The sequence below is a fragment of the Pan paniscus genome, chromosome 20 (assembly GCF_029289425.2).
Source record: "Pan paniscus chromosome 20, NHGRI_mPanPan1-v2.0_pri, whole genome shotgun sequence".
Lineage (NCBI taxonomy): Eukaryota > Metazoa > Chordata > Mammalia > Primates > Hominidae > Pan > Pan paniscus.
In genome coordinates this window covers 58,521,066-58,546,983 of record NC_073269.2, presented here as the reverse complement: position 1 = coordinate 58,546,983, position 25,918 = coordinate 58,521,066, and the positions used below count along the sequence as shown (strand labels likewise).

General features: G+C 44.6%; 1 protein-coding gene across 1 annotated transcript in view; it reads right to left on the bottom strand.

Annotated features, from left to right (window-relative positions):
• The window catches only part of ZNF578 (zinc finger protein 578), a 63,226-nt gene that overhangs the window by 22,432 nt on the left and 14,876 nt on the right, over positions 1 to 25,918 (bottom strand). The window contains exon 3 of the mRNA XM_024926654.5: positions 3,025 to 3,126. The gene's annotated coding sequence lies outside the window, so the exon portion shown is untranslated. The remainder of the gene's footprint in view (positions 1 to 3,024; positions 3,127 to 25,918) is intronic.

Genomic DNA, 25,918 nt, shown 5'->3' with positions numbered 1-25,918 from the left:
CAGCAGCCTGGAGCTCCTGGGCTCAAGTGATCCTCCAGCCTCTGCCTACAGAGTAGCTGAAATTACAGGTGCACACTATCATGCCAGGTTAAATTTTTTTTTCTTTTTTTTTTTGACAGCGATGGCGGGTCTCACTATTTTGCCTAGGCTGGTCTTGAACTCCTGGACTCAAGCAATCCCTCTGCCTCAGTCTCCTAAAGTGCTGGGATTACAGGCTTGAGCCACTGCGCCCGGCCCCTCTTTCTTCATTACTGTGCTTCCCTCCCTAATTCTTTACACATCTCTCATTCTCCCCTTCTCTCTCTAGCTCGTTTTCTTGTCTTTTTCCCTGGGATTCTGCTCCTCATTTTGTACCCCTCTCCTCTCCTGCTATTTATTGCATTCTTCCCTCTATTACTTCTCTTCCACCTCTTCTGCTCCATCCACACAACTTATTTAACCACTTTTTTTTTCTTTTTTTTTTTTTTGGACGGAGTTTTGCTCTTTTTGCCCAGGCTGGAGTGAAATGGTGAGATCTCGGCTCACCACAACCTCCGCCTCCCAGGTTCAAGCGATTCTCCGGCCTCAGCCTCCCTAATAGCTGGCATTACAGGCATGTGCAACCGTGCCCGGCTAATTTTGCATTTTTAGTAGGGACGGGGTTTCTCCATGTTGGGCAGGCTGGTCTCGAACTCGGGACCTCAGGTGATCTGCCCGCTTCAGCCTCCAAAACTGCTGGGATTACAGGCATAAGCCACCGCGCCCGGTCCTTATTTAACCTCTTGTTGCCCTTCTCCCCAATCTTTCGATCGTCCTCAATCTCTATATATTACCGCCTCTTATCTCTGCGTCTCCTGTGCTCTCCCTGTTAAATTCTCTCTTCCCTGTTATACCCCCCTGTCCCCACTCTCTAGCTCCCCAGATCCCTAGGTGTCCTCCCTGCTGTGTTTCTCCCTCGGTTCTCCTTGCCACCAGCAAAACTCTGCGGGTTTGGAGTAAGACTCCTGCATCACGGAGAACCGCATTTTCCGGGGGGTGGAGCTGGGCAGGCAAGAATATCCCGGGCAAAGGACAAGCCCCTGGGACCTGCCCAATGCTGGTTCAGGGGAAGCGGTGACTGCGGAGGGAAGACTTCGGGAGCAGCAGGGCCCGGCACGAGGAGGGACGTAGGGGGCGACGGCGCCTTAAGACAAGGGTGACACCTGCAGGATTCCAGGACCAGGCAGAAGACGCAGCCTCCCCAGGACTGGGCCCGGGGCGCTGTGCTCCAGGGGCCGAGGCTGGGAGGCGCCCGGGGCGGGAATCCACCTCGCGGGTGAGGACTTTAAGAAGCACAGGGCGGGAGAGTCAGAAAAAGGTTTTGAGCAGGAAAATTACGCGATAGAAGTGTATACATTGCCCTACAGCAGAAAGACCAGGGACTGGACCAGCCTCCGGACGACTTCAAACCCAAAAGGAAGCAACTCCCGGACTATTACGGGGACATCTCAATTTGCTCTATGTGAAGGAAGACAAGCGAGAATTTCCAGGTCCGTGGGGACCCAAAGTCCTAGGGACAGAAGCGCCGGGGACCTGGCAAGCGCAGACTTAATACAAGACAGAGCGAAACTCACGTGCCGCGCTAGGACCTTCACTCCAAGAGATCCGCCTCGGGGTTTGCGCGCGCAGGACAGAAGCCAGGCCTGGGCGGGGCCCGCGAACAGTTTGGCGGGTCCTGGGCGGGGTAGGGTCGGGGCGCGAGGCGGAGAGACCTTGCCCTTTAGAACCGGCAGAGGGCGGGGCCGGGGCGGGACCTGTGCATCTCTTGGCCTGGCAGGCAGCTCCTCTGTTTTTTGGGTTTTTGGAGGTGAGAGCGGCCAGGAAGGTTGAGGCATGATTCAAAACCCTGGAATTGTCTGGAACGGGCATGCAAACTAAAATGTGAAATGCAAAGCCCTGCCTGGGCGGAACATATGATTTCATGCTGATGGCCCACAGAACAGAACAGAAATCCTCTCTCTTTCTATTCGCCATTCATTCAGGAGGGAGAGTCCACCCTGTGCTCAGCTTCAGAGACTTCCCTAGGGCCTCCGCCTGGGATGCGGGACGGAGTGCTCAGGGAAGGGAGGAGTGAGGTCACCACCTGCTGCTTAAACACAGCAGGGATGCGGGCACGGGGCGGAAGCCTGAGGTCCCAGCTACTCAGGAAGCAGCGGCCAGAGAATCGCTGAACCTGGGGGTTCAGGCCAGCCTGGCGACAAAGTAACACCCCCTCTCGCTGGGCTCCCTTCCTCGTCTCTCCCTCCTTTTTTTTTTTTTTTTTTTTTTTTTTGAGACAGAATCTCTCTCTGTCGCCCAGGCTGGAGTGCAGTGGCACGGTTTTGGCTAACTGCAAGCTCCAACTCCCGGGTTCACGCCATTCTCCTGCCTCAGCCTTTGGAGTAACGGATTTGAGGTGACCGCCACGACGCCCAGCTAATTTTTTGTATTTTTAGCAGAGATGGGGTTTCACCGTGTTAGCCAGGATGGTCTCAATCTCCTGACTTCGTGATCCTCCCTCCTCAGCCTCCCAAACTGCTTGGATTACAGATGTGAGCCACCCCACACGGCCTTGTTTTTTGTTTGTTTTACCGTTTTTAAATAAAATTTTTCATGGTGTAACATAGGGATCCAACATTATTCTTTTCCATGTGGATATCCAGTTAGTTGTCCCAGCACGTTTGTGAAAGAGATCTATTACTTTTTCTTTTTTTACTTTTTTCTTTTATTTTATTTTTAAGACAGAGTATTTCTCTGTGGCCCATGCTGGGGTGCAGTGGCGAGATCATGGCTCACTGCAGCCTCTGCCTCCTGGGTTGAAGCTATTCTTCTGCCTCAGCCTTTGGAGTAGCTGGTATTACAAGCACACACGACCATGCCCAGCTAACTTTCGTATTTTTGCATATTTTCTAAATAAATGTCCTAAGAAAAGGGACGAAAGGAAAGCAAATCTCTTTCTTTATTTTCAAAGGAGGAATTAAACCTCTCATTTTTTGACTTATTTGCGATAGGGTGTAGCTCACTCACCCAAGCTGGAGTGTGGTGGCAAAAACAGGGCTCACTGCAGCCTTCAACTCCCTGGCTCAAGTGATCCTCCCACCTTTTTCATCATGCATTTGGAAGAGATATCTACAAAATATAAACACCAATACGTTTCCAATTAAGTCCAGATGGTAAATCATACTGAAATGTGTAAATATGACACAAAAAAATACTTATTTTAAACTTTCCAAACATGATCTTCAAAGTTTAGGAATACAAAAGGAGTAAGATTCTTTAATAAATAAAGGGCGATTACATGTCCTTCAAATCATTTCTATGGAAGCCTGTATCCAATCTCATGACAAAACTCTGACAGGGCACAAACATGTGTAAGCCTAAAGTCAGGAGTGTTTTTCCACTGTGACCCTAAATCTACTGTATACAAATAAATGCTAAAAGACCACACAATATACTATATTGGTAAATAATCCACAAGAAGCTTATGTAAGAGTAACCAAAATCAATGGAAATTCTGTATTGTCAAATAATCATAGCACAGAGAAGATAAGAAAAGATTCCAAAAATCAGCCAGGCGTGGTGGCGGTCACCTGCAGTCCCAGCTACTCGGGAGGCTGAGGCACAAGAATCCCTTGAACCTGGGAGGCGGAGATTGCAGTAAGCCCAGATTGTGCCACTGCACTCCAGCCTGGGTGACAGAGCAAGACTCCATCTCAAAAAAAAAAAAAAAATGTTAATACAATTTTTTTCTGAATACCTGTCTTAAAATTACCTATATCCATGCAGAACAGGGACTTATTGAAATTAACTAGTGCAGTGTGTCAGTTCCATTACATATCATATATGGAAAAGCCATATGTGAAATCTTAAATATTAATCAGTAAACTATTCTAACCCATGATAAAACCAGCAAGCAAATAATAAGTACATTTATACAGCCTGCAGAATTCTAAACAATTCTCTTAAGAAAAAAGCCACAACTTCTACTTAAAATCAGCACACACTATAAGACTGAAATACATGTTAAGATCACTACCTTCTGATGTATGAGTTCAAGTAAATACACAGCATTAAAAGGAATAAGAACTGACTAACAGTGTCAGAGGGTGCAATTGTGGTGTCACAGGTACAGTTACATAACACCAGGCAATAGAGCAATGTTATATATATGTATTGCCCTTAGTTATCTAGTGAACTGTGCGTAAAATATAAAACACAGAATGTGTACTGGGAAAATGTATAAACTGAGATCACAGAAAACATTGTATAAAACAAATTGCACAATAAAAACATCAAAAACCTGATGCAGGCTCCCTGGTCTGAATGTTTATATTGGCCAAAAGGGATGTTCAGAGTTCTTATTCTCCGATAGGATGTTCCTGCCGATGGTGCCTGTGAGAGAATTTGGTCATGGGTGGCCGGGCGCAGTGGCTTACGCCTGTAATCCCAGCACTTTGGGAGGCCAAGGTGGGCAGATCACGAGGTCAGGAGATAGAGATCATCCTGGCTACCAAGGTGAAACCCCATCTCTACTAAAAGTACAAAAAAATTAGCCGGGATTGGTGGCGGGCGCCTGTAGTCCCAGCTACTCGGGAGGCTAAGGCAGGAGAATGGCGTGAACCCGGGAGGCAGAGCTTGCAGTGAGCCAAGATCGCACCACTACACTTCAGGCTGGGCAATACAGTGAGAAAAAAAAAAAAAAATGAATTTGGCCATGGGTGTTGACTACACGTGAATAGGACCAGTGCTTTTATTTTTATTATTTATTTATTTATTTAATTTTTGAGACGGAGTATCCCTCTTGTTGCCCAGGCTGGAGTGCAATGGCGTGACCTTGGCTCGTCGCAACCTTTGCCTCCCGGGTTCAAGCAATTAGACTGCCTCAGCCTCCAGAGTAGCTGGGATTACAGGCATGCGCCACCACACCCAGCTAATTTTGTAGTTTTATAGAGACGAGGTTTCTCTATATTGGTCAGGCTGATCTCGAACCCCTGACGTCAGGTGATTCGCCCGCATCAGCCTTCCAAAGTGCTGGCGTTCCAAGTGTGAGCCACGGCACATGGCCAGGACTACTGCTTTTATAAAGGGAGACAAAGAGTTGATTGCTATTTCTTTTTTTGTTTTTTGAGACCAAGTCATGCTCTGTCACTCAGGCTGCAGTGTTGTGGCATGATTCTCCTGCCTAAAGAGATTCTCCTGCCTCAGCCTCCGGAGTAGATGGGAGTACAGACGCATGCCACCACCCTCGGCTACTTTTTCTTTTTCTAGGGGGGGCAGACGGAGTCTCACTCTGTCACCCAGGCTGGAGGGCAGTGGTGCGATCGTGGCTCACTGCAACCTCTGCCTTCCAGCCGGGTCCAAGTAATTCTCCTGCCTCAGCCTCTGGAGTAGCTGAAATTAGAGGCGTGTGTAAACATGGCCAGCTAATTTTTGTATTTTTGGTAGAGACGGGGTTTTACCATGTAGGCCAGGCAGGCAGTCTCCAACTCATGACCTTCAGTGATTTGCTCCCAAAGTGCTGGGATTACAGGCATGAGCCACCATGCCCAGCTTTGATATTCCTTACTTTTTCTTCATTTTTTTTTTTTTTCAGACGGAGTCTAAATCTGTTACCCAGGCTGGTGTGCAGTGCAATCTCAGCTCACTGCAACCTCTGCCTCCTGGGTTCAAGCAATTTTCCTGCCTCAGCCTCCCGAGTAGCTGGGATTACAGGAGTCTGCCACCACGCCTGGCTAATTTTGGTATTTTTGTTTGTTTGTTTTGAGACGGAGTCTTGCTCTGTCACCCAGGCTGGAGTGCAGTGACGTGATCTCGGCTCACTGCAAGCTCCGCCTACCGGGTTCACGCCATTCTCCTGCCTCAGCCTCCCGAGTAGCTGGACTACAGGAGCCCGCCACCACGCCCGGCTAATTTTTTGTATTTTTTAGTAGAGACGGGGTTTCACCGTGTTAGCCAGGATGGAAATTTTGGTATTTTTTAGTAGAGATTGAGTTTCACTGTGTTGGCCTGGCTGGTCTCGAACTCCTGACCTCGTGATTCACCCACCTCTGTCTCCCAAAGTGCTGGGATTACAGGCGTGAGCCACCGCACCCTAATGTCCCTTTTAAAAACTACTATGGGCTGGGCGTGGTGGCTCATGCCTGTAATCCCAGCACTTTGGGAGGCCCAGGCAGCGGGTCACTTGAGGATGGGAGTTAGAGACCAGCCTGGACCAACATGAGGAAACCTCGTCTCTACTAAAAACACAAAATTAGCTGGGCGGGGTGGTGCAAGCCTGTAATCCCAGCTACTGAAGCTGAGGCAGTAGAATTGCTTGAAGCCAGCAAGCGGAGTTTGTGGTGAGCTGACATCATGCCATCGCACTCCAGCCTGGGCAACAAGAGTAAAACTCCCTCTAAAAAAAAAAAGGCAGGGGGGCTATGTAGGCCAGATGCCACGGGCCATCCCTGTAATCTGTAATCCCAGTAATTTGGGAGGCCAAGGCAGGAGGATCCTTTCAGCCCAGGATTTTGAGACCAGCCTGGGAAACATAGTGAAACCACGTTTCTACAAAAATAAAAAAATACGAAAACTAGACGGGCTTGGTGGCTCATGCCTCTTGTCCCAGCTACTCAGAAGGCTGAGGTAGGAGGATCGCTTGAGCCCAAGAGGTCAAGGCTGCAGTCAGAGATCACGCACTGCACTCCAGCCTGGGTGATAGAGCCGTACCCTGTCTCAAAATATTATTTAATTAAATTAAAAGTATTATGTAATAACAGACTGACTTTTTTCCCACTTCACTAGGCCCTCCTCATCCTAGGAAAAGGGAAGACAGTGATTCACAACTGAATAAGTCACTTCCCTCTGGCTGAATAGGGAATCCAAGTGGAACATAACCTCTGATGCCAAGATTTATAGAATGTACGTCTTATAGACACCAATTTTAAAATTCTCAATCTCATGTGTATAAACAAGTTTTTAGTTATTAGATTATATACATGGAAGTCAACATGTCACAACTAATCATATCCAATGAACTCACCCACTCATCTAAACCCAAAGTCTCTCGCCCCCCCCCCTTTTTTTTTTTTAGACAAGGTCTCGCTCTGTTGACCAGGCTGCAGTATAGTGGCATGATCTCAGTTCACTGCAGCCTGGACCTCCTGAGCTCAAGTCATCCTCCTACCTCCGCCTCCAGAGCAGCTGGGAGTACAGGTTTATTTACTTATTATTATTTTTTGGCAGAGATGGTGTTCTCACTATGTTGCCCAGGCTGGTCTCGAACTCCTGGACTCAAGCAATCCACTTGCCTCAGTCTCCTGAAGTGTGGAGATTACAGACTTGAGCCACTGCGCCCAGCCCCTCTGTCTTCATTACTGCACTTCCCTCCCTAATTCTGTATATCTCTCTCATTCTCCCCTTCTCTCTCTAGCTCTTTTCTTTCTTCCTGGGATTCTGCTCTTCATTTTGTGCCCCTCTCCTCTTCTGCTGTTTATCCCCTTCTTCCCTCTATTCCTTCTCTTCCGCCTCTTCTGCTCCATCCTCACAACTTATTTAATCTCTTATTGCTCCTTCTCCCCAATATTTCAATCATCCTCAATCTCTATTTCTGCCTCTTCTCCCATCTCTGCGCCTCCTCTGTTCTCCCTGTTAAATTCTCTCTTCCCTGATACACTCCCGTGTCCCGACCCTGTGGCACCCCAGATCCCCAGGTGTCCTCCCTGCTGTGTTTCTCCCTCTGTTCTCCTTGACACAAGCACCACTCTGCTCTGTCTGCCCTGGCTCCAAATCCCTCCCTCTCTCCCTCACTCTGATGAGTCTCCCTCTTCGCTGCCACTCTCCCTACCTTGCCGTCCTTCATGTCTCTGTATATCTCGCTTTTCTCTACATTTCTCCAGTTGCTTTTGTCCTCCTGCTTTCTTAGTTTTTTCTGTGTTTTGTTTTTCACTTTTGCCATCTCTTGACAAAAGAAAGAGACAAAGTATAGAGAAAGAAAAGTGGGCCCAGGGGACCGACGCTCAGCATACGGAGGACCCACGACGGCACTGGTCTCTGAGTTCCCTCAGTATTTATTGATCACTATCTCTACCATCTCGGAGAGGGGGATGTTGCAGAACAATAGGGTAATAGTGGGGAAGGGTCAGCAGGAAAACTTGTGAACAAATGTCTCTGCATCATAAACAAGGTAAAGAAAAAAGTGCTGTGCTTTTGATGTGCATATACATAAACACCTCAATGCCTTAAAGAGCAGTATTGCTGCCCGCATGTCTCACCTCGAGCCCTAAGGCCATTTTCTCCTATCTCAGTGAATAGAACATGCAATCGGATTTTACATGGAGACATTCCATTCCCAGGGATGAGCAGGAGACAGATGCCTTCCTCTTATCTCAACTGCAAAGAGTCCTTCCTCTTTCACTAATCCTGAGCACAGACCATTTATGGGTGTCGGGCTGGGGGATGGTCGGGTCTTTCCCTTCCCACGAGGCCATATTTCAGACTGTCACATGGGGAGAAACCTTGGACAATACCTGGCTTTCCTAGGCAGAGGTCCTTGCAGCCTTCCACAGTATTTTGTGTCCCCCGGTGCTTGAGAATAGGGAGTGGTGATGACTTTTAACAAGCATACTGCCTTCAAGCATTTGCTTAGCAAAGCACAACCTGCATAGCCCTAAATCCATTAAAATTTGAGTCAACACAGCACATTTCTGGGAGCACAGGGTTGGGGCTAGGGTTACAGATTAACAGCATCTCAAGGCAGCAGAATTTTTCTTAGTACAGAACAAAAGGAAGTCTCTCATGTCTACTTCTTTCTACGGAGACACAGTAACAGTCTGATCTCTCTTTCCTTTCCCCACAGGACAGCCCCTCACCTCTCTGTGGATCACAGGCTGAGCTCAGCCCTCAGAAATGGAGGACACAGAGCTTCGATGCTCAATGCTGTGCACAGATGACAAGCACCTGCGCCACTGCAGGTATTACTGAGGGTGGGTTCCATCCCGTCAGAATAAGAATCTCTGCTAAAGCAGCACAAAAGCTCTATTTGCAAAATGCTCTGCACTCTAATATGAAGCCAGGGTTGAGCTCCATTCAGAGGGCGTGAGCCCAGCACAGCCACATGTTTTGGCTCCGTCCTCCCCTTGGGGCCTTGTTCTTACTAGGATCCAGAGTGGATGACAAAAGCACAAAAGTAATCACACAGAACAAGCAAGATAGACCAGAGGTGGTGTGAGGGTTGGGCTGTGTGAAAGGAAAATAAATTTGGGGCCACCAGATCACTACTCAAAAGGGAAAAGTCAAGCTAGGAACTGCTTAGGAAACCAGACTCGCCTTCCATTCAAAGTCTGACTCTCTTTTTGGACTCAACCCACCTGCACCCAGGTGAAATAAACAGCCATGTTGCTCACACAAAGTCTGTTTGGTGGTCTGTTCACATGGATGTGCATGAAATTTTGTGAAGAGACCACCAAACAGGCTTTGTGTGAGCGACATGGCTGTTTATTTCACCTGGGTGCAGGTGGGCTGAGTCCAAAAAGAGAGTCAGTGAAGGGAGATAGGGGTGGGGCCGTTTTATAGGATTTGGGTAGGTAAAGGAAAATTACAGTCAAAGGGGGGTTGTTCTCTGGCGGGCAGCGTGGGGGTCACAACGTACTCAGTGGGGGAGCTTTTGAGCCAGGATGAGCCAGGAGAAGGAATTTCACAAGACAATGTCATCAGTTAAGGCAGGAACAGGCCATTTTCACTTCTTTTGTGGTGGAATGTCATCAGTTAAGGCAGGAACCAGCCATCTGGATGTGTATGTGCAGGTCACAGGGTATATGATGGCTTAGCTTGGGCTCAGAGGCCTGACACCCAGAGACACAATACACTGTGGAAGTCTGCAGGGACCTCTGCCTAGGAAAGCCAGGTATTGTCCAAAGTTTCTCCCCATGTGATATTCTGAAATATGGCATCGTGGGAAGGGAAAGACCTGACCATCCCCTAGCCCGACACCTGTAAAGGGTCTGTGCTGAGGAGGATTAGTAAAAGAGGAAGGAATGCCTCTTTGCAGTTGAGATAAGAGGAAGGCATCTGTCTCCCACTCATCCCTGGCAAAGGAATGTCTGGGTGTAAAGCCCAATTGTATATACCATCTACTGAGATAGGGGAAAACCGCCTTAGGGCTGGAGGTGAGACATGCTGGCAGCAATACTGCTCTTTAAGGCATTGAGGTGTTTATGTATATGCACATCAAAAGCACAGCACTTTTTCCTTTACCTTGTTTATGATGCAGAGACATTTGTTCACAAGTTTTCCTGCTGACCTCTCTACTATTACCCTATCGTCCTGCCACATTCCCCTCTCTGAGAAACGCCCAATAATGATTAATAAATACTAAGGGGACTCAGAGACTGGAGCCGGCATGGGTCCTCCGTATGCTGAGCGTCGGTTCCCTGGGCCCACTTTTCTTTCTCTATACTTTGTCTCTTGTCTCTTTATTTTCTCGAGTCTCTCGTTCCACCTGATGAGAAACGCCCACAAGTGTGGAGGGGCAGGCCACCCCTTCATATGAGTTCAAGTGAAGACACAGCATTATAAGGAATAAGAACTGACTAACAGTGTCAGAGGGTGCAATTGTGATGTCACAGGTACAGTTACATAACACCAGGCAATAGAGCAATTTTATATATATGCATTGCTCTTAGTTACCTAGTTAACTGTGCGTAAAATATAAAACATAGAATGTGTACTGGGAAAATGTATAAACTGAGATCAAAGAAAACATTGCATAAAACAAATTGCACAATAAAAACATCAAAAACCTGATGCAGGCTCCCTGGTCTGAGTGTTTATATTGGCCAAAAGGGATGTTCAGAGTTCTTACTGTCTGATAGGATGTTCCTGCCGATGGTGCCTGTGAGAGAATTTGGTCATGCGTGTTGACTGCACGTGAATAGGACTCGTGCTTTTATTTTTATTATTTATTTATGTATTTTTTGAGACGGAGTTTCCCTCTTGTTGCCGAGGCTGGAGTGCAATGGCATGATCTTGGCTCACCACAACCTTTGCTTCCCGGGTTCAAGCAATTCTCCCGCCTCAGCCTCCTGAGTTGCTGGGATTACAGGCATGCGCCACCACACCCAGCTAATTTTGTAGTTTTAGTAGAGACAGGGTTTCTCCATGTTGGTCAGGCTGGTCTCGAACCACCAACTTCAGGTGATTTGCCTGCATCAGCCTTCCAAAGTGCTGGGATTACAAGTGTGAGCCACCGCGCATGGCCAGGACTACTGCTTATATAAAGGGAGACATTAAAGAGCTGATTGCTATTTCTTTTTCTGTTTTTTGAGACCAAGTCACACTCTATCACTCAGGCTGGAGTGTAGTGGCATGATTCTCCTGCCTCAGCCTCCCAAGTAGATGGGACTATAGACGCATGCCACCATCCTTGGCTATTTTTTTTTTTTTTTTTTGGGAGACAGAGTCTCACTCTGTCACCCAGGCTGCAGTGTGGTAGTGCCATCATGGCTCACTGCAACCTCTGCCTCCCAGCCGGGTCCAAGTAATTCTCCTGCCTCAGCCTCCGAAGTAGCTGAAATTAGAGGTGTGTACCACCACGCCCCGCTAATTTTTGTACTTTTGGTAGAGACAGGGTTTTACCATATAGGCCAGGCTGGTCTTGAACTCCTGACCTTCAGTGATTTGCTCCCTAAATGCTGGGATTACAGGCATGAGCCACTACGCCCGGCTTTGATGTTCCTTTTAAAAAATTTTTTTTTCAATGCAGTCTAGCTCTGTTGCCCAGGCTGGTGTGCAGTGGCGCAACCTCGGCTCACTGCAACCTGGGCCTCCCAGGTTTAAGCAACTGTCCTGCCTCAGCCTCCCGAGTAGGTGGGATTACAGGCGTCTGCCACCACGCCCGGCTAAGTTTTGTATTTTTTTAGTAGAGATGGGGTTTCACTGTGTTGGCCACGCTGGTCTCAAACCCCTGACCTCGTGATCCACGTACCTCGGCCTCCCAAAGTGCTAGGATTACTGGCGTGAGCCACCGCGTCCTGATGTCCGTTTTAAAATCTACTATGGGCTGGGCGTGGTGGCTTACGCCTGTAATCCCAGCACTTTGGGAGGCCCAGGTGGGGAGATCACCTGAGGTCGGGAATTAGAGACCAGTCTAGACCAACATGAAGAAACCCCGTCTCTACTAAAGACATAAAATTAGCCGGGCGTTGTGGTGCATGCCTGTAATCCCAGCTACTCCGGAGGCTGAGGCAGTGGAATTGCTTAAAGCTGGGAAACAGAGGTTGTGGTGAGCTGAGATCATACCATTGCACTCCAGCCTGGACAACAAGAGCAAAATTCTCTCTCAAAAAAAAGTTCTATGTAGGCCAGATATGGTGGCTCATCCCTGTAATACCAGTAATTTTGGAGGCCAAGGCAGGAGGATCCTTTGAGCCCAGGATTTTAAGACCAGCCTGGCAAACATAGTGAAACCCCATTTCTACAAAAAGAATACAAAACCTAGCTGGTCTTGGTGGTTCACACCTGTGGTCCCAGCTACTCGGGAGGCTGAAGTAGGAGGATTGCTTGAGCCTACCAGGTCAAGGCTGCAGTTAGAGGAAGTTACACCACTGCACTCCAGCCTGGGAGATAGAGCAGGCCTGTCTTAAAGAATTAATTTAATTTAAATTATTATGTAATAACAGAAAGTGATTTTTTTCTCCCACTTCACTTCCCCATTTCCTACCCGACTCTGGGAAAAGGGAAGAGAGTGACACACAACTTCATAAGTCACTGTCCTTGGGCTGAATAGGGATTACAAGTGGAAGCTAACCTCTGATGCCAAGATTTATAGATTGTACATGTCTTATAAATAGGAAGTTTAAAATTCTCAATCTCATATGTATAATTTGAAACAAGTTTTAATTATTATATTATATACACAGAAGTCAACATGTCACAACTAATCATATCCAATGTGAAAGGTGCTAGAAGCTCAGGGCCCTTGTTCACCAGAAGCAAGGAGTCCCCTGACCACTTCTTCCAAACATATTCTTTTGTCTTTAATTCCCGCGTTCCTTCTCCTTTGTTCAGTCCAACAGGGTCCACGGCAACGTGGCACCCATACACAGGGACAGGAGGACATGAAGGAAGAAGGTCTGCTGGAGCAGAAGAAGTGAAATTGATCAGATGAATGGGGACACCAGGAGGAGTCTGCCGCAGCCGATATAAGGTCAGTGCCCTAAAGAGGTACTGAGAGTGATATAAGGTCCAAGGTATAACCCCAGGCTAACCCACCTGCCCTGGGCTGAGTTGCTGGACACGCCTGTGAGTGCTCAGAGTCACACACATGAATGAGGGGGTCAGGCACCACGGTGCCTTTATTCATTCATTTCTCAAACTCAATTCCCTGCAAATCCTGACTCTTTCATAGGCCAAAGGATGCTACTCATATTTATTTGCTGCCAAGTTATTATTATTATTATTGTTATTATTATTATCTTTTGAGATGGAGTCTCGCTCTGTCAGCCACACTGGGGTGCGGTGGCATGATCACAGCTGATTGCAACCTCTACCTCCCAGGTTCAAGCAACTCTCTGCCTCAGCCACCCGAGTAGCTGGGATTATAGGCAAGTGCCACCATGCCCGGCTAATTTTTGTTATTTTTAGTAGAGACGGGGTTTCACCATCTTGGCCAGGCTGGTCTTGAACTCCTGACCTTGTGATCCACCTGCCTCGGCCTCTTAAAGTGCTGGGATTACAGGCGTGAGCCATTGCGCCCGGCCAAAATTTTTTTTTTTTTTAAATCCTCATATCTGCACCTTGAAAGTAAACTGCAATATCCAGCACAACATTGTCAGACAGAGCTGCTGTATGGTTATTTAGCTTCATTACTGCCTGGCTAATGTTTAATATGCTTCATCCTTTACAGCTGGAAGAAGGATGTTCTCTGTATTTAACCAGCGATAGTGCATTCAGAGGTAAACAGCTTTTATGGACTATTTGCCCAGGAATTTTCAGTAAACAACTAAGTTGAGGGCCTGATTTTATTTCGGTCAGTATGTGCACATATTCACTTGCAATTACCCAGAAAGAAGATAAACTGGTTAACAAGAAACCTACTGTTATGTCAGATGCTGGAAATCAATCTTTAGCTACATAATATTTACAGGAAGCATTTTAAGATTCATAATCGACTGGGCACGGTGGCTCATGCCTGTAATCCCAGCACTTGGTAGGCCAAGGCAGGTGGATCACGAGGTCAGGAGATCAAGACCATCCTGGCTAACATGGTAAAACCCCGTCTCTACTAAAAATACAAAATATTAGCCAGGCATGGTGGTGGGCACCTGTAGTCCCAGCTACTTGGGAGGCTGAGGCAGCAGAATGGCGTGAACCCGGAAGGCGGAGCTTGCAGTGAGCCGAGATTGTGCCACTGCAATCCAGGCTGGGAGACAGAGCGAGACTGCGTCAATAAAGAAAGAAAGAAAGAAAGATTAAAAAAATCATAATCCACTTTTTCAGTCTGTCTATTATATTTCATTAGTCAATTGGAAGTGGCGTATGAGTTTTATCTGGAAAAAATATTTTCACATTTTCTAATTCCTTTGACAAAGAAGTTTTTGTCTGTTAAGGAATGAGAATGCTATTTGGCCATTACCTACTTTTAGAATTCCAACTAACCCTTCAAATATCTTTATTTAGATCATATGCTCTCAAACTATCTTATTGTTTTACTGACACAATGGTAAAACTGGTTTCCCAAAATGTCAAAACCATAATGGAATCTCTATGGTCAGTGCTTTAAAAAAGTACTGGGAATGAGAAGTTTCTTTTTTCCTTTTTTTTTTTGAGACGGAGTCTCGCTCTGTCTCCCAGTCTCCCAGTCTCCCATGCTGGATTGTAATGGCACAGTCTCGGCTTACTGCAAGCTCTGACTCTCGGGTTCCCGCCATTCTCCTGCCTCAGCCTCCCAAGTAGGTGGGACTTCGGGGGCCCGCCACCAAGCCCAGCTAATTTTTGCTATTTTTAGTAGAGACGGGGTTTCACCGCGTTAGCCAGGATGGTCTTGATCTCCTGACCTCGCGATCCGCCCGCCTCGGCCTCCCAAAGTGCTGGGATTACAGGCGTGAGCCACTGAGCCCAGCCTTGGGAAAGAGAAATTTCTGAATCAGGTTAACATGGGGCACAATTTGTTTATTGAAGAAAAACTTTATGTGAAGTTGCTTGAAGTTTTACTTAATCTGTGGCTCAGGTTAGTTGTCAGACATTAACTAAGCTTCTGCAGGAGGTTACCATGCATAACCCATGGTTTCCACAGACAGGCACTCTTGATTTGAAAAATTGGGACAGAGCAAGAGAAGGATTAAAATGGGCTCATCAATAGCCGGGCGCGGTGGCTCATGCCTGTAATCCCAGCACTTTGGGAGGCTGAGGTGGGCAGATCACCTGAGGTCGGGAGTTCGAGAACAGCCTGACAAATATGGTGAAACCCTGTCTCTACTAAAAATACAAAAATTAGCCTTGCATGGTGGCCGGCACCTGTAGTCCCAGCTACATGGGAGGCTGAGGCAGGAGAATTGATTGAACCCGGGAGGCAGAGGTTGCAGTGAGCTGAGATCATGCCACTGCACTCCAGCCTGGGAGACAGAGCAAGACTCCGTCTCAAAAAATAAATAAATAAAATAAAATAAAATAAAATAAAATGGGCTCATCAAACAGGTCTTAAAGTTGATCATCTGTTTTCTCCACTTCGAGTTTAGTTCATACTGTCCTTCTGCCGTTATCTCCTTCTTATTCTGCTGGACAGAAGGAGTCATGTTCTGAGTCTAAAAATCTGAAAGAATCTGTTGTCCCACCCACAGCACCAATTGAAAATAAAAAACAGGAGAGGGAGTATAAAAATTGGCCTATACTGCCCCGTCCAGTTGCAGAAACATCTGTACCACCTCCTTTGGCAGCAGAAATAGAAACCCCAATAGAGAGAATTTTATGCTCTGCTGCCATAGCTGGAGAGCTCTTAGGACCCTGTGCTTTTCCTATCTCCATAAGGCCCGATACAGATAGCCCACAGCAGCTTATTCATGAACACACCCCACTAGAGTTTAAGTTGTTGAAGGAATTAAAAGCTAGTGTAGTTAATAATGGAATACAGAGCCCATTCACTTTAGGATTGCTAGAATCTGTATTTGGTGCTATGCACCTTCTACCCTTTGATGTAAAGCATTTGGCTTGCACTTGTTTGTCTGCTAGTGTATACCTGACATGGAATTTAAATTGGCAAGAAATGTGTGCAGACCAAGCTAGACAGAATCGTGCTGCTGGACAGAGACATTACAGAGGATATGCTGTTAGGTCATGGCCCTTATTCAGACCTGGAACATCAAATGGCACTCCCAGACGCTGCTTATCAGCAGTGTGCACTGGCCACTAAACATGCCTGGGCCACAATTATAGAAGAGGGAGTCCCAGTACAATCCTTTTTAAATATTGTGCAAGGGTCTCAGGAACCTTATGCACAATTTCTTGCAGGATTTCAAGAGGCAGTCAAGTGTCAGATTCCTCACACCACTGCTGCAGAAATGTTAACCTTAACCCTAGCTTTTCAGAATGCAAATGCAGATTGTAAACGTGCACTGGCACCTGTGAGATGTACAAAAACTTGGGAAATTTTCTCAGAGCTTGTCAAGATGTGGGAATTGAGCTGCATTGCTCCACAATGTTAGCACAAGAAATGGCTAATTTGGCAGTTGATAAGTCTAAAAAGAGCCAATGGTCAAACCCTAAAATGGAAAAAAAAAAAAAAAACCCTAAAATGGGAAAATGTTATAACTGTGGAAATAACTAGACATTTTAAAAAGGAATGCCGTCAGATCTCAAGAGAGAAAGGACCTTACAATGTGGTTCCCCACTACTACCAGGAAAAAACGCCAGGACTCTGTCCTCACTGTAACAAAGGAAATCACTGGGCTAATCGGTGCCACTCAAAATTTCATCAGAATGGTACACCCCATCAGGAAATGAGAAGGGGGCATGGACCCAGGCCCCTCAAACAATAAGGGCATTCACAGTTCAGACCACAGCCACACTTCAGCGGTGGGTCCCAGAAGAAACATTGATTCCCTCACCCCAGGAACACCAGGAAGTCCAGGATAACATCTCCCTGCCAGAGAAAGAATTGTATTCGTTGGAGGAGACAAACCTACCAAAGCTCCCCCTGGCATTTAGAGACCTTTACCAGCAGGATACATGGGACTAATTTTAGGAAAGAGCCATGTTAACTTGCGAGGCATCACTGTAGTCCCTGGAGTAGTTGACTCCAATTATGAAGGAGAAACTCAAGTAGTTTTAATGTCACAAGATCTTCAGGTTTTTGAACCAGGAGAATATATTGCTCGATTGTTGCTTATTCTCTGCAAATTACACCCTTCTCCATGAAAAGAGAAATGAGGAAAGAAAGGGTTTGGGAGCACAACTACATGGGAAATCTGTCCCAACCCATAACCTCTAATAGACCTACCTGTGTAATACAAATTAAAGAAAAGAAATTTTATGGGCTAATGGACATAGGAGCTGATGTGTCAGTAATAACCAGTAAGGACCGGCCCCTACCATGGCCTCTCAGACTAACTTCCACATCCCTAGTGGGAGTAGGAGCAGTTCAAAGTGTTTGACAGAGTGCTGAGATTTTACTTTGTCTTGGTCTGGATGGACAGTCATATACTTTTCAGCTCTATGTTGCAAATATAGCTATCAATTTATGGGGCTGAGACTTACGGCATGGGATAGCAGACTTACAAGTGAAAATTTGATAACCCGGGATTTAAAATGTTGAAGAAAATGGGATATCAGAGTGGGAAAAGTTTAGGGAAATTCCTACAAGGAACTCCTAACCCGATATCAGTAACTGGAAAAACAGATAGAAAAGGGCTAGGACATCAGGATTTCTGATGGGGGTCATTGATATTTCTCCTCTGCCAACTGCCTTACCATTAGAATGGCTCAGCAAAACACCTGTATGGGTCGATCAATGGCCCCTAACACAGGAGAAACAAACTCAACTTCAGCAGCTAGTAAAAGAGCAATTGGATGCAGGACATATAGTGATGTCAGCTGGAATTCACCAGTGTTTGTTATCTCAAAAAAGCCCGGAAGATGGTGACTGTGGCATGATTTGAGAGCTGTTAATGCAAAAATTAAACCAATGGGTGCATTACAGCAAGGTCTGCCAGCCCCAGCAGCCATTCCGAGATACTGGCCTCTTGTAGTAATAGATCTTAAGGATTGTTTTTTTTTTTTTACTATACCCTTACATAAGAAGGATAAGCCTCAATTTGCTTTCTCTGTGCCTTCTATTAATCAAAGAGAACCTGTTTCTCGCTATCAATGGAAAGTTTTACCTCAAGGCATACTTAACAGTCCTACACCATGTCAGCATTTTGTAGGAAGGGCATGAAAGGAGCCTTGGAATATGTTTCCTACTGCTTACATCATTCATTATATGGATGACATTCTTTTGGTCGCTCCTACAGATCAAATCTCACATGAGTTATTCCGAGGAACAAAGCAGGCTTTAACTAAATGGAATCTCAAAATAGCTCCAGAAAAGGTACAATTTCCCCATACCATTACTTAGGCACTATTGTTACTGAAAGAAGTGTACAGCCTCAGAAAGTAGTTCTCTGTAAAGACAGGTTACAGACTTCAAATTATTTTCAACAGCTATTAGGGGATATTAATTGGCTGCACTCAGCCAGGCGCGGTGGCTCACGCCTATAATCCCAGCACTTTGAGATGCCGAGGCGGGTGGATCATGATATCAGAGGTTCGAGACCAGCCTGACCAACACGGTGAAACCCCGTCTCTACTAAAAATACAAAAAAATTAGCTGGGTGTGGTGGCTGGCGCCTGTAATCTCAGCTACTCAGGAGGCTGAGGCAGGAGAACTGCTTGAACCCAGGAGGTGGAGGTTGTAGTGAGCAGAGATCACTGCACTCCACTGCACTCCAGCCTGGGCGACAGAGAAAGACTCTGTCTCAAAAAAAAAAAAAAAAAGAAAGAAAGAAAAGAAAGAAAAAATTTCTTCTGGTGTGAAAACTCAAGTTAATAAATGTAGCAGTGATTTTTTTGATTCTCCATTGCTCCCACAAGAACAGAAAACACACATTAGGGAAAAATCTTATGAATGTAATGAGCATGGCAAAGTCTTTAGAGTGTCTTCAAGCCTTGGTAACCATGACATAATCCTGGATCCAGATAAACTTTACAAATGTAATGAGTGTGGTAAAGTCTTTAGGAAAAATTCATACATTGTACAACATCACAGAATTCATACAGGAGAGAAACCTTACAAACGTAATGAATGTGCAAGGTCTTTAATCGCAATTCACATCTTGCAGAACATCTGAGAATTCATACTGGAGAGAAACCTTACAAATGTATGGAATGTGGAAGTCTTTAGTCGCAATTCACACCTTACAGAGTATTAGTGAGTGAATACAGGACAGAAACCTTACAAATGTAATGAATGTGGCAAGTTCTTTAGTTGCAATTCAAACCTTGCACAACATCGAAGAATTCATACTGGAGAAAGTCTCAGAAACATAATGAATGTGGCAAAATATTTAACGAGTGGTTAGACCTCACTGCCCATCTTGTAATTCATACTGGAGAGAACCTTACAAATGTAAAATAATTTGGCAAAGTCTTCAGGTATGAGTTATCCCTTATCAATCATCAGAGAATTCATACTGGAGAGAAACCTTACAAATGTAATGAGTGTGGTAAAGTCTTCAGGAATAATTCATACCTTGCATGACATCAGAGAATTCATACTGGAGAGAAACCTTATAAATGTAATGAATGTTACAAGGTCTTTACTCACAGTTCACACTTTATAGAACATTGGATAATTCATACCAGAGAAAAGCCTTACAAATGTAATGAATGTGGCAAAGTTTTTAGTCAACTTTCATACCTTGTATGACATCGAAGAATTCATACTGGAGAGAAGTGTTACAAATATATTGAATGTGGCAATGCATTTAGTGACTATTCAGGCCTTATTGCCCATCTTCTAATTCATAGTGGAAAGAAACCTTACAAATGTCATGAACGTGGCAAGGTCTTCAGGCATAGTTTATCCCTAAGCAATCATCAGAGAATTCATACTGGAGAGAGGCCTTACAAATGTAATGAATGTGGCAAGGTCTTCAATCAAATTGCACACCTTGCATGACATTGGAGAACTCATACTGGAGAGAAACCCTACAAACGTAATGAATGTGGTAAGATCTTTAGTCACAATTCACACCTTACAGAACACTGGATAATTCATATGGAAGAGAAACCTTATAGATGTAATGAATGTGGCAAGGTCTATAGTAGCTATTCATACCTAGCACAATGTTGGAGAATTCATACAGGAGAGAAACTTTACAAATGTAATAAATGTGCCAAAGAATTTGGTGGGCATTCAAGCCTCACTACCCATCTGTTAATCCACACTGGAAAGAAACCTTATACATGTAAGGAATGTGATAAGGACTTCAGGAACAAGTTCTCCTTAACAATTCATCAGAGAATTCATACTGGAGAGAGACATAAATGTAACGAATGTGGCAGAGCCTTTAATCAAATTTCACACCTTGCAAAACATCAGATAGTTCATACTGGAGAGAAATCTTACAAATGTAATTAATATAGCTAAGCATTTAGTGTGCATTCAAGCCTTGCCTTTCATAAAATAATCCATAATGCACAGAAACCTTAAAAATGTAGTCAGTGAGACTAGGTTTTTAGACAAAAGTTCCACCTTACAAGTTATCACAGAGTCCATTCTGGAGAGAAACCTTACAAATATAATGAGTGTGGTAAGGTCTTCACTCAGATTTCACATCTTGCAAATCATCACAGAATCCATACTGAAGAGAAACATTACAAATGCCATGTATGTGGTAAGGTCTTTAGTCACAAATCACAACTTACACAGCATCAGATAATTAATTCATGAGACAGTCATTACAAACCGAGTATGGCAAACTTTTCATCATGAGCGTTAATCAACATCAGAGTCCATAGTAAAGAGAAACCATGTAAATGTAGTGTACAAGACACAGGCTTTGTCGAGGCCTGCCACATCACTAGACATCAAAAGATACATCTTTGAAAATACCTCACAGATAGATTTTGTATGCTGAGGCTATAACTCAAGGAATATTACTAGAGTACATCAGAAGACTTATGCAAGAAATAACTCAGTCTCTGATTCTCTTATATTAATCTATGACATTGCATGCTGAAGAAATATTATACAACAAAATATGTTTATCCTCATGACATGATGTGTACCAAAGGTTCAACGGCATGTGGAAATGATCAGTTATATTCAGCTTATAATTTTTTAAAAAATTATTTGGGAGGTTTTTTGAAAAGGCTTCTTTACTCTTTATGACTTTAGCCTGAACTTTGAAATCTTTTCATGGCATGGAGGTGAGCAGAGGATAATGTAAAACTATGATGCCAGTCATTATACTTATTGTGTTCAATGTATCCTTTTCCTTACAGAATGGCTTAGTGCTTCTATGCTCTACCAAATAACCTCAAAATAGAGCATGCCATGGCCTTAGGAAAATAGGATTTTTATGGAAAAGAGTAATGGGTTCTTAGGGACTGATTATGCCATAGAAATCATCCAGGGGAAATGATGGCCACCTCCTCAACTGAATAGCAATAGCTGTTGTTTAGCAAAAATTGATGAACTATAGTCTTATTTTTGAAATGGAAGAGAGAACAGTTATATCAGAGTGGAGAGTTTAATGAAAACTGCCAATATAGCATGTTCTTGAATAGAATTCACATTTAACTGTTGGTAATATAATGTGCAACTTTGTGCATAGTTCTCATGTTTTATGTAATAAAGTTTAAATTTTCCTAAGTATGAATGAATCATGCTATGTCTACCAACACTGTTTTATCCCACCACAGGAAGATACTTTATAGCAGACAATAATAATGCACCATTAGGGTTTTCACCATGTTGGGCAGGCTGGTCTCGAACTCCTGGCCTCAGGTGATCTACCCGCCTTAGCCTCCCAAAGTGCTGGGAATACAGGCATGAGTCGCTGTGCCTGGCCACCATATTATTATATTTCTATGTGCCTTTTTGTGTGTGTGCCAAATAAGACCCATGGCATGCACCTTCATTTATATGAAGTATACCAATATAGTAATATGAAAAATAAGATGTAAAAAGGTATGAGGTTAAGGGTAAAAATACTGTAATAATGTCTTTTTTGTCCTTGTGATTAGTGACATTAATCTGAAAATACTAATCTTCATACATTTTCTCAAGAATGAACACACAAAATGAGTATTGTTTTCCTTTGGCAGACTGACTAGAAATTTCATATATTCACCTTCATACCTTTTTTTTGGTAATTTTAACTTTTGCCCACTGTACTGGAACTTGTCTAAAGTCTACCTGAGGTTTGGTTTGGATATTGATAATGATGATGCCATACACTCAAATGGCCTGAAAATGTTTATTACATAATGAGGCTTTATGGAGAAAGAAGGGTAGACTTCTCTAGCTGGTTCAAATGCAGCTTCAGAGAACTGGAATAGATGACTGGCTTGGGGTACCATGATTGTTAAAGGATAGGGCTGGGGTTGGAGTACCCACTTGTGGTTTTAACTTCCAGCTGGTGCAAAAGGAGGGGGCACTCAGGCTTTATTATCAGCTTGACAAGATGGGCAGAATACAAAGAGGGAGTGCAGAGGTGTAAAATGTGTTAGTAATTGTATTAGGGTTCTACAGAGAAACAGAACTAATAGGATCTGTGTATATATAAAAGGGAGTTTATTAGGGACAACTGGCTCATACAATTGTAAAGTTAAGTTCCACAATATGCTCTCTGCAAACCAGGGAAGAGAAAAGCTGGTAGTCGCTCAGTTAAAATCCAAAAGTCTCTGAACCAGGGAAGCCAACAGTATTACAGCCTTGTATTAGTCCATTCTCACATTGCTATAAAGAAATATCCAAGACTGGGTAATTTATAAAGAAAAGAGGTTTAACTGGCTCACAGTTCTGCAGGGTGTGCCGGAAGCATAATGCCAGCATCTCTCTGACTTCTAGGGAGGCCTTAGGAAACTTAAAATCATGAAGGAAGGTGAAGTAAGAGCAGGCACTTCACATGGCCAGAACAGGAGGAAGTGGGTGGGGGTAGGTGCCACACATGTTTAAACAACCAGATCTCACAAGAACTCACTATTGCAATGGTAGCACAAAGAGGAAGATGGTGTCAAACCACGTGAAATGCCCTCCATGATCAAATCACCTCCCACCAGGCCCCACTTTCAGCACTGGGGATTACAGTTCAACATGAGTTTTGGATAGGGACACAGATCCAATCCATATCAGGCTTTCAGTCTATGGCTAAAAGCCTGGAAGCCCTTGGGAAGCCACTAGTGCAAGCCTCAGCGTCCGAAGGCCAAAGAACCTGGAGTCTGATTTCCAAGGGTAGGAGGAGTGTAAGCAAGTGTCCAGCATAGAAACAAGAAAGAGCCAGAAGACCCAGCAAGTCAATTTATTCTACCTTTTGCCTGTTTTGTTCTAGCTGTCTGGCAGTCAACTGGATGGTGCCCACCCACACTGAGGGTGGGCCTTCCTCTCCCAGTTTACTGACTCCAATGTCAATCTCCTCTAGCAATATACTCACTGACATATCCAGAAACAATACTTTATGAACCATCTAGGCATCCCTCAATCCAATCAAACTGACAACCAAGATTAACCACAAGTCTACCCCTCATCAACTTGGCACCCATACACATCTCCTTAAATCATAATCTCCAAATATAGACAATAATGTCATAATTATGCCTCAGCAGTTCTTTTGGAGTGCAGCGCACCTCCTCATGGGTCACATCACCTCTAGGAGCCACTGAGACTTGAGTCTAGTTACAGGTCTAGAGGCAAAGAAGGGTGGTGGGGGTGGATCCTGAGAAGAATCAGCATTGCCTTGCCTCGCATCTGCCTCAGAGGAGGCCATTGTTGTTTCCTCAGGCAATGCATGGTGAATGTCCTCAGAAAAAAGGTACAAAGGCTGAAAGCAGCCTGGGTGGGGAAGAAGATATTGCCACCATGAGGGGTAGGGAGGCCATTTTCTCTCGCAAAAAGGGCTCATCAGGGTTTAAGAGCTCAGTGTTCCCAGCTTCATCAGGATCCTCCCACACATCCCCATGTCAAGTTACATGCTCCCAATCTTTCCCAATCAATGCCCTTACTTTATAGATACCTGGTGAGGCTGAGTGTGCACCAATTATTGTAGGTCATCCACTCACATAAGAGCTTGTGTCTGATTTTTGGCAATTTCAGCCTTTTGTCTACAAAACAGTCGCACCCAGGGTACCCTCAGAAGCTTTGAGGCTAAGTATGATATCTTCTAGATCTGGGAGGTATCATCTCTGAGCTTATCCATTTCTTTCATCATTTTTTACCAGGGAACTTAGGAAAGCAACTTCATTATGTTCTTTGGTTCTCCAGAAATGTTGAAAAGTATCATGTATAAAGTCACTAAACTCCTTGCCTCTCAGGAGCACTGAATCATGAGTATCAAATACATTTATTTTGCACAAGTCTCTGAACAATGCATACCAAGGACTATCAGTGTTCTCTGTACTATTAGAAGTAGAGACCTTAGCATTTTTACTTGTAATAAGATTAGAGAGCCAACTCCAGAAGCCCCTAAACCAACTAAGGAAATTCATCCTTAAAATTTTGTTCCTCTAGGCTGGACACAGTGGCTCACACCTGTATTTCCAGTACTTTGGGAGGCCAAGGCAGGTGGATTACTTGAGCTTGGGAGTTCGAGATCAGCCTGGGAAGCATGGCAAAACTGCATCATACAAAAAATGCAAAAATTAGCCAGGTACGGTGGTGCACACCTGTAGTCCCAGCTGCTTGGGGAGCTGAGGCAGGAGGATGGCTTGAACCTCAGAGGTGGAGGTTGCAGTGAGCCAAGATTGCATCACTGCACTCCAGCCTGGGCAAAAGAGTGAGACCCTGTCAAAAAAAAAAAAAATATATATATATATATATATATATATATTCCTCTAGAACCACTCCAGGTACCAAAGTCTGTATTAGTCAGGGTTCTCTATAGGTACAGAACAAATGGGATACATGTATATATAAACGGGAGTTTATTAGGGAGAATTGGTTCACACAATTACAAGGCAAAGGTCTCATGATAGGCTGTATGCAAGCTGGAGAAGAGAGAAGCTGGTAGTGGCTCAGTCCAAGTCTGAAAACCTCAAAACCAAGGAAGCCAATGATGCAACCTTCAGTCTGTGACCGAAGGCTCAAGATATCCCAGGAAGCTGCTGGTTCAAGTCCCAGAGTCCAAAGGCTGAAGAACCTATAATCTGATGTCCAAGGGCAAGATAAGCATAAACAAGCATCCAGCATGGGAAGAAGAAAGAGAACCAGAAGACTCAGCAAGCAAGGTTATCCCACACCTTCTTCCACCTGCTTTGTTCTAGCCACACTGGCAGCCAATCGGATGGTGCCCACTCACATTGAGGGTGGGTCTTCCTCTCCTAGTCCACTGACTCAAATGTCAATCTCCTCTGGCAACACCCTCACAGACACACCCAGAAACAATACTTTATCAGCCATCCAGATATCCTTCAACTCACTCAAGTTGACACCTAATATTAACCATCACATTACTCAGACATCACAAAATGAAGTCTAACACCTTAGGATAACACTGAATGTTTACTCTTGAAACTCCAGACTTGGTTAGGAGAGACTTCAATTTTCTTCATGGTAATAGCTTATTACATTCCTCTTGTGGCTGGACACATAGGTCCCATTGCACAATATGACTGTTGAAAATGCTTGTGAAATACTGTTTAGTAAAATTGCCTAAGATATTTTTCATATCAGTTCAGTGAAAATTATTGT